This window comes from Anguilla anguilla, chromosome 7 (genome assembly GCF_013347855.1).
Source record: "Anguilla anguilla isolate fAngAng1 chromosome 7, fAngAng1.pri, whole genome shotgun sequence".
Lineage (NCBI taxonomy): Eukaryota > Metazoa > Chordata > Actinopteri > Anguilliformes > Anguillidae > Anguilla > Anguilla anguilla.
In genome coordinates this window covers 3,031,959-3,040,841 of record NC_049207.1, presented here as the reverse complement: position 1 = coordinate 3,040,841, position 8,883 = coordinate 3,031,959, and positions in this window count along the sequence as shown.

Below are 8,883 nucleotides of genomic sequence, written 5' to 3'. Positions count from 1 at the left end.
TAGTTCTACGACTTTAATTCGTCTTTTTGATTTCACTTAAGTATGGGTGGTTATGCAGATTAATTAGATCACAAATCAAACACTTCAGTGCTAAAGCAACAAGGAGCATTACATTAGAGTATTTTGGAGGATCATGAATTCAAACAGCATTTACGCTCTTACATCTAATTAAATAGCACATCTAATGTTTTGCATTCTTTTGAATTATGCATGGCATTGCTCGAGAAAAGCTCATGTTGACAAGTACAACCATTGCTTTAGATTCATTAGGATCACATCAAATGCCAATACAGAGTAAACCTTGACAGGCAGCAGATATGGTTCTCAGTGGCCATTTGCTGTAAATGTTTCCCCTGAGAGACCTTACAGTTTACTGAGCCGGATGAAAAGTAATTACTGAGTTGACTGTGTGGTTACTGATAAAGCCTGCAGGTGTGTTTACAGCTCCCTGGACCACAGCTACATATGCATGTCCTGAATATGAGCGTGTGTGTGTGTGCGTGCGTGTGTGGGCATGTGCGTGTGTGTGTGTATGCGTACATGGGTGCGTGCGTGGGCATGTGAGCGCATGTGTGGGCATGCACGTGTGTGTGTGCATGTGTACATGGGTGCGTGTGTGGGCATGTGTGCGCGCGTGTGTGGGGGCATGTGCGTGTGTGTGCACGCGTACATGGGTGCGTGTGTGGGCATGTGTGTGTGTGCACAACGGCGTGTGTGCATGCGTGTGTGGGTGTGTGTTTGTGTGCATGTGTGCACGTGTGTGTCTGCATGTTTTATTGGATTTAAATGACATCACCCCACAGTTTCTTTATTATTTTTTGTCCATGTTTTACTTGTGTTCCCTGGATCATCACTGACAGCAAGCACACACAGCATCCCATAAAAAGCTTTGCCTCAGGCTGATGTATACATGTCATTTAGTTCTGTTATTTTCAAGCTTCCCAATAAAAACTATAAACACAGAGATGACTCAAAATCAGTGGGACTGTTCCACAGTATCCAGGCTCCTGTGCTGTGCAGTAACAGAACTGAAGCCATTGCTAAGACTATAGATAGAACAAAACTGTGGGTTTTGTTCTAAGACCACGAGGGGAAAGCAAACGCAGTAGACGCGTTTTTAAGCCAGTATTGAAGGTTCTGAGAGATCGGGTCAGACGAAGGTGGTCAGCGGAATGTTTCGAAAACGTAGTAAAAACGGAATGGAAAACCCGATCACGCATTGCGCGCAAGTGCGCTGCCCGTGCAGCTACAAGCCTGCGGCGGTTAAACTCGCTGCGCACGAGGAGATTCCTGATGAGAACGAAGCTCCTTCAGATAGGCGGGGCCGTTGCCGCTGCTAGTTTTAAAAAAACAAAAAAAGAATGATCCTCGAATCGAGCAGCACTGTTCTGAAAAACCTGCCACTCCTGCGTTTATCTGGCTGGAAACCCACTGATAACGGCATTGGAATAATACGTTTTTGAGGAGACAAGAAAACGGACAGGTTTGGATTGGGGACAATATATCTAACTTGGGCTGTTTTTGAGCTGAAATTATTCATTTAAAATAGTGCCTCTGTCACTGTACATGTACTCTTTCAACTTGGTCCCAAGCAAAGGCTGCCCCCTACTGACCATCATCTCCACCAGCAAACTGGTTTCCCAGGAGCTCTCCTATATTAAGCTCTATATAAGCTACACCTGGTCCTATTTTGATGTATTGCTTAGAGGCCTGTAAGGCAGGCATCTGCAGTGAGGTAAATTGAGCGTCACGTGAATCGGAGGAGTCACCAGTCTACCCTCTCCGCCTGAAGGGCTTCAGCGGGAAATCAACAAGTTCAGTGTAGTTCAGATTGGGAAAAATCAGGGATGAAAAAGGGGGTTAAAATACAACTTAATAAAAGCTCCTCCCCGTCTCCATCTCCAGCTCGTCAAAGAGGTGAAGGGATTCTCAAGCAGCAGAAATCGTGTGGTCTCGTATACATCCTGTCGCCGCTCGGCCTGGTGTATTTACGGCCAAACGTGGTGGGCCGGCGTTTAAAGTCTAGATAACGGTCAAAAATAGAACTCCTGCCGGACTGCTCCGCCCCCTCACCTCCCACTGAGAGAGATGAGCCTTCCTAAGCCCGTTTGTCAAAACAAGATGCATATTTCTCATCAGGATTAGCGGCCATTTTGTCTGAACCTTTCCACCCCTCCTCCCCAGCAATCTACCCGTGATATTATTGAGGGAGGATATCGAGTCTGTTTAGTCTTCTCTGTTCCCGTTCTCCTCTCAGATTTTACAGTTTACTGAGCCGGAGGAAAATTAATTACTTAGGTGACTCCATGGGTTTTGCGGTGTGTTTATAACTCCCAGGACAACATATACGCCTTGAGTGCGTGTGTGTGAGCGTGTGTGTGTGCGTGTGTGTGTGTGTGCGCGTGTATGTGCGTGTGTGAGCGTGCGAGTGTGCCCACACTCACACACACAATTGAACTCCTGAAAGTACATTAATCCCCATCCACTATGCTTTCTTTTGACTTGCTCAATAATCTAAACAATATCCATACTGAGCACATTGAGAGGTTTACTGTTCACTTTAACCAAATCACTACAGGCTCCTGTCACTCAAAACCTTTCATAGATACACAAAGATACATGCAATTCTGCTCATGAGTATTCATAGTGAATGTTTTTGTAACATTAATTTTATAATGACTAAGCTGTACTGTAGAGATCTCCCCTCCTCTCTGAGGGCTAGCTTTGCTGTATCCATGCACCGCGCGTGTGAATGTCATCCTGTTGTTTTGGAGTGTGTGGGAAGGTTAGGGCACTCTTACCGCTGTTCAGTAGGGAAGTACAGCACACAGGTAACCAGGGGTTTTGTCATACTGGGATGACAACATCTCCAGGGAGGAGACCTGAAAATATGACATACCTGCAGAACCTGCCTCCAGTTTAACTGGCTCAATAACTGCCCACCTCAGTCGATGTGTGGTGAGAGTTCCGGTGCAGGACGGGTTGCTAGGCGTCAGAGTTCTGGTGCAGGACGGGTTGCTAGGCGTCAGAGTTCCAGTGCAGGCCGGGTTGCTAGGCGTCAGGGTTCCGGTGTAGGCCGGGTTGCTAGGCATCAGAGTTCAGGTGCAGGATGGTTTGCCAGGCGTCAGAGTTGTGGACTAAAGAGATACAGTCTCCCTGGACTGTGAAGTAGGAAAACAGTTAAAGACAGTACAAGGGTTAAGCACTGTAGCATGAGTAAATGACAGTGGCTACTATCCCTACTCTTGGTGATGGATGAAGGGAGTTTTCCACTCTTCACGGCGAAGCACTTTAAAATCACGAGAGGTTCTATATAAATACAATCAATCGTTGTTACATTTTTCCTAATGAGCACCTCTCTGAACTGAGGCAGTGCAGGTCTCGAGGGAATAGACCTCCCTGTTCCTGAATGAATGAATCATTGCATTTATGTAGCACTTCTCCAGAGGCTCGAAGTGCCTTGTAGTAAAGAAGGGGAGAACTCGCCTCACCCGTCACTGATGTGTAGCACCCACCTGGGTGATGCACGGCGGCCATTTTGTACCAGAACACTCACCACACATCAGCTCCGTTGGAGAGGGAGAGAACATTTTGTAACAATTTTGTTTTGTTTCTGTACTCCTCTTGCTTCTGTGTTGTGTGCTGTGTGGACACACATTTACTCTACACGGCTGTTTGTAGGTGCCGTTCGTATGTTTCCGGGGAATGAACTGCAGTGGCCAAGCCTGACGTGTCACTGAATGAAAAGTGCAGTTGCCTTTGACTTGCGTTTCTCCAAACGGAACAAACGGAACTGCTGCTCGTTCGCTTGCATCCTTGCAGTGCAGTTTAAGTGGGCTGCGGCACATCACACTGTGTAAATTTACTCCGTGTCTCTTTAGCCTCAAAAAGAAAAGGAGAGAGGGTGTAATTGCCTGAGGGAAACAAATGTGTAGGCTTTTTTGTGTGTTTGCATGTGCATTTGAACATACGTACAACAGAGAGAATGTGAGAGAGAGAGAGAGAGAGAGAAAGAGGGAGAGAGGGGGAGAGGAAGAGGGAGAGAGCTTCTTTTATAATAATCTGGAGGTTCACATTTCAAAATGATAATTTAAATGTTTTACTCTACTGTATGTTTGTTTGATCTGTAAAGTTGTATAATCGTGTGAATAATTGACAAATAACTGAAAACAGAAAACCTCCCAGTCCAATTAAAATTCTGGCAGATAATGAGCACGACAAGACCAAAGAGTTATTCATCCAGAAAGACATAACCCCCCCCCAAAAAAATGGACCTCTGATGGACCTCATTCCTCATTACTGTGCAACTTTTAGACCAGGCTTTTTTTCTGTGTGCCAATTACAGATGACCCTCTCTGAGGAGAGATTATGAAATATTACAAAACAAAATCAAATTATAAAAACAAATAACTGTGGGAGGCAGGACTGAGGGGCGCACCCCCATCTGATAAAGGGGGCTGGGGTTTGGGAGCACTGGAGAACAGAGAAAGCAACTTCTCCCTCAAGAAAAAAAAACAAAAAACATTGTCTGATCTATATATACTTTGCAATTCATTGTTTACTCTTTTCCAGCCACTGAACAAATAGAGAGCAGAAATAAATAAATAAGGAGCCAACACATTGTGATGAGTCTGTCTCTAGTCTCAGAAAAGAAGTTTACCACAATCACTCATTCAGTTTATAAGTCTTAAGTTCGGGTTTTTTTTTTTTTTTTTCAGCCATTCAGGTCTGGGCTCCTGACAGGAATCCAGTGAAAGCACAATCAGAGACTGCGTGCCAAGCCGAGCTATAAGAACTACAGACTGCAGAGATTCATAGCCACACATTCATTCTTAGAACAAGAGAAGAATTAGGTTTTTGTTAAATGCCACGGCGATGAAAAAATGTTGAGAATAAATACAGTTCTCTCGCGCCGGGCTGCTAGAAACGACGTGGATAATGACTTATTACTTTGATAGTTAAAGTGTTCATCACGTAAATGAGAGGATGCTGTGTTCAGCTTGGGGAAGTCTAGGGAAGACACAGTGAGAACTCTCTGGATTATTCTTAGCTTTAATCATATACCGCTAAATTAATTTGCTATCATGAATGGAGAATGAGGCCTGTTGGGTGGATTAACCCGTTAAGGCACTGTTCTGGCCCTATGGTCTCCCTTACGAAAAAAATAATAAAATAAAAAATTAGATGTGAAATTTGCCTTTTCACACGTGAATTAAAGCATGTGACATGAAATCACGTGACCACACTTGAGCAGCGTATTTCTCTCTTGAGGATATGGACCGATACAAAGAACACAAAACAATCAAAATGGCAAAAAGAAACCTCATTACTGCCAAACAAAGCCAAGGAGGAGAACTGGATTAGAAAACTAGCTAATTGTTTAAATTCATTAGTTAATACCTTGTTTATCTTACCACTCATAGCAAATGATTCTCACTACTTGTCCTACAGTTAATTTCTAAAGTGCCAACTGCACACTCTAGAACTCCTAAACTTTAAACTTGAAACAGAATATTTAATATATTGCCTGAAGCAATCATACTAAAGTTTGTTCATAAGCTCAAGAGTTATGGGACTCAGGCCATTGTCCCATGATTAAAGAGATCTGGGTAAAAATAAATGGCTATAAAGTGTTTATTCTTCTGTTCACCAGCTGGTCCGCTAACAATGATTTGCACAGTTAATAACAGTCCGGCTGTCATTTACTGTAATAATCCTGATCAAAACCATGCAGAGCACTGCAAGCAGATTTATTTAAAGCTGCTCCCTCGTGCCAAAATTTTGGCTGAGAAATACTGGGAAAACAGGAAATATTTCTGAATATGTACCCTGAAAATATTCTGTGTGAAGATTTCATAGGCAGTGCTAGTCCTAGGTTCCACAGGAGTGATATGATATAAGGCCATGTTGCTTACATTTATCTTAGACACACATGGTGTCCAAAGCTTGCACTGCTCATAAAATAATCTTAAAATAAAAATATATTTGAGGATATGTATGAATATTGATATGTACATATGTATATGAAATATTTACATTTTCCCACACAATGTTGATTATAATGACATTTCTGTTGAAAGTTTCTGTTTTACTGTAGCTTAGCTTTATACTGATTGGTGCTTATTATAAGCACTACTCTTGTACTTTTTGCTTCCACAGCAAGAACAGTTTAATATGTCCTATCATGAAAACCTTGTAAATCTCTCTGAACATGATATTCAGCCAAAATTAATAACAGTTAAACTCAGATTCAGCTCGGTCCCATTCTATTGATCATCCTGCTGATCATCATTAGCTATTCCACACCAACTGGCATCGGTTCAAAATGATTTTAAAAACACCCGGATTACTTCACCATTCATTCCAACTGCATCAACCCCAGGAATATATCAGCAGCAGCACGGTGGGCTTCTAAATGAACTTAGCTTGTTATCCAAACGCATGGCCTATATATCACTTTTGTGCGGAGCTTGCACAAACCAAGCTCCGCACAAAACTGCTTGATGCATACTGTATGCAAATGCAAATGATAAATTCTTCGATGCATGCACTGTGGCCAACATAGCAACTTTGCTTCTATAACAAAGTTTGTGTGAATATATGTACTCTGATGCTCCTCATTAATTTTTTTGTAAAGACCAACAACAAATTCAGCGACTTATTGATGCTTCTTGCTAATAATGTTCCACATATTTACTCATTTTAATAAGCTTATTGGCTTTTTTTTTGCTTCACATGTTGACATATTTCTAACATGGCTATGTTGGCTTTAATGCACCTCGCTAAAACAAGGTGTGCGTTTTATTTTTCACTTTTGTTGGCTCTAATGACATAAGGCTCCTGAAGTTACTGTAAAATCCATAAATCCATAGAGTATAGTATCTACTCATGCCCAAAGACACTGAAACAGGAAGTGCAATTCTACAAATGTGAGAGGCACACCATCAACGTAATGCCATCATTAACACAATCTAGGTCACAGATGTCACACTCCAGTCCTGGAGGGCCACGGTGCCTGCTGGTTTTTGGGGTGTTCTGGGCACCAGTACACAAAACTGGCTGAAAATATTAATGGTGGAAAAACTTCCATGAAATGTATTTATGTTCTAATCTAGTCTGGAAAAAAGCAGCACAAAAAATCCTTTGAAAAGGCAGAATTTCACCTTTTGAAGCAATCGTTGCGAGAAGCGAATTGGAGTTCTTTCAAAAGCAGTAATGGTTTTTTTTTTTTTTTTTTTACCCGCTTTCTCTCCACGCCAGAGCCGAACCATTCCTCGTGCTTTGCGAAGTTTGAAAAGCGGAGGAAGGGAGCAGGGTTCTAAGAATAACTAAACCTTCCCCTCATAAGCTTCGCTGTCATGGTAACCCCCATCAAACAAGTACATAATTTGAGCCAGCTGTGTTCATGGCAGGAAACAAATAAGAAAAAGCAACTTGAAATTAAAAGCAAGTGGGAAAATAAAGAAGAGCGCTCTATCCGTGGCCTACATCTTTTTAGCCATTCATTTCTTTTTCTATTGCCAGGCTGTCTTAGTACAAGAAAGCAACCACTCTTTTAATACAATATTGAGCATGTCTCATTTTGTATACGGTGGCTTGGAAACATCATTCAGGCCCTTGCCAAGTCTGTACATTTTGCTGCCTCCGATCCTGAAATCAAGACATCCTTATATTGAAATTAATGTTTCTATTATCTACATAACATTCTCCATGCTGTCATTGACCTGTATGGCAGTGACAAAATGGTGAAAAAAATGCCTCTCAAATCTCAAATCCCATATAGCATTTGAAAGAAAACATTTTCATTTTCAATTCAGAAACAAAATCTACAAATCGCTTGTGTGTGAGTGTGTACATGTATGTGTGTGTGTGTGTGTGTGTGTGTGTGTGTGTATATTAAGCAAACCATTTACTGGTAAATCCTGGTTTATAAAAATAAATTACATCTTGGCAAATTAATTTTATTATGACTTTTACCATTGTTCCAGAGTCAATTGTTGATATGTTTTCATTAACATTTCTAATACATTTCTCAAGCATTTGCAACAACTTCATAAAAAAAACCTTGGCAGAAGGAAATTTTAATACATGTTGTTATACATGTACATGTATGTATAAATAAGCATATAAGTAAAACTATAAATAAGACTTCCAAAGATATTTAAAAATAGTGATGATAAAATGGAAAGCAGTGGGGGCCTGTCTGAATGACACACAGGTTTGGTCAACAAAGTGGAGAACTTGACATTGAAGAGACTGGAAACTGGCAACCAAGTCAATTATTCCTGATGCAAGTGGCACCTATGGTTGTTTTCTGTGAAGCTATCGAAATACACATATATGTGACAGTTGTCTGTTGTCATTTATATGGATGGATATATTATATGCATTTTAACACCTACTTGTTTTTTGTACAATCTGAAAGCTTTAATAAAAAATAAAGGCTATCACCTTGTAACTGACCCGTACATCAAGCTTACATTCATCTGAGCATTTCGGGACAGAAACATGTAGTGTTTTTAAATGCAATGCACTTGCTTGAGTATTCTAAACCCACAGTGACTGACAGCAGATTTATAAATGTTTGCGTCATCCAACTTTCCCACGCATTTTGTGTTTTTTTACAGAAGCACCTTTTACAAAACCACAGGGCAGATCTTCACTGAAGGACGCTGGAATTTGTCTGGGCCCCTGTGTCATATAACAGAAAGGTCAGGGAGACTCACTGAAGGCTCAATCGTGGGCTTGACGCATTTCAATTTCAAACCCAGAAATCCTACTCCAGGATTTACACATTTGCACAAAGTTAAACACCTTTTTTTCTTGCAGTTGCATTATGTAAGCCAATCCAAACAATTACATATCTAAAAAGTCTGCATTGTC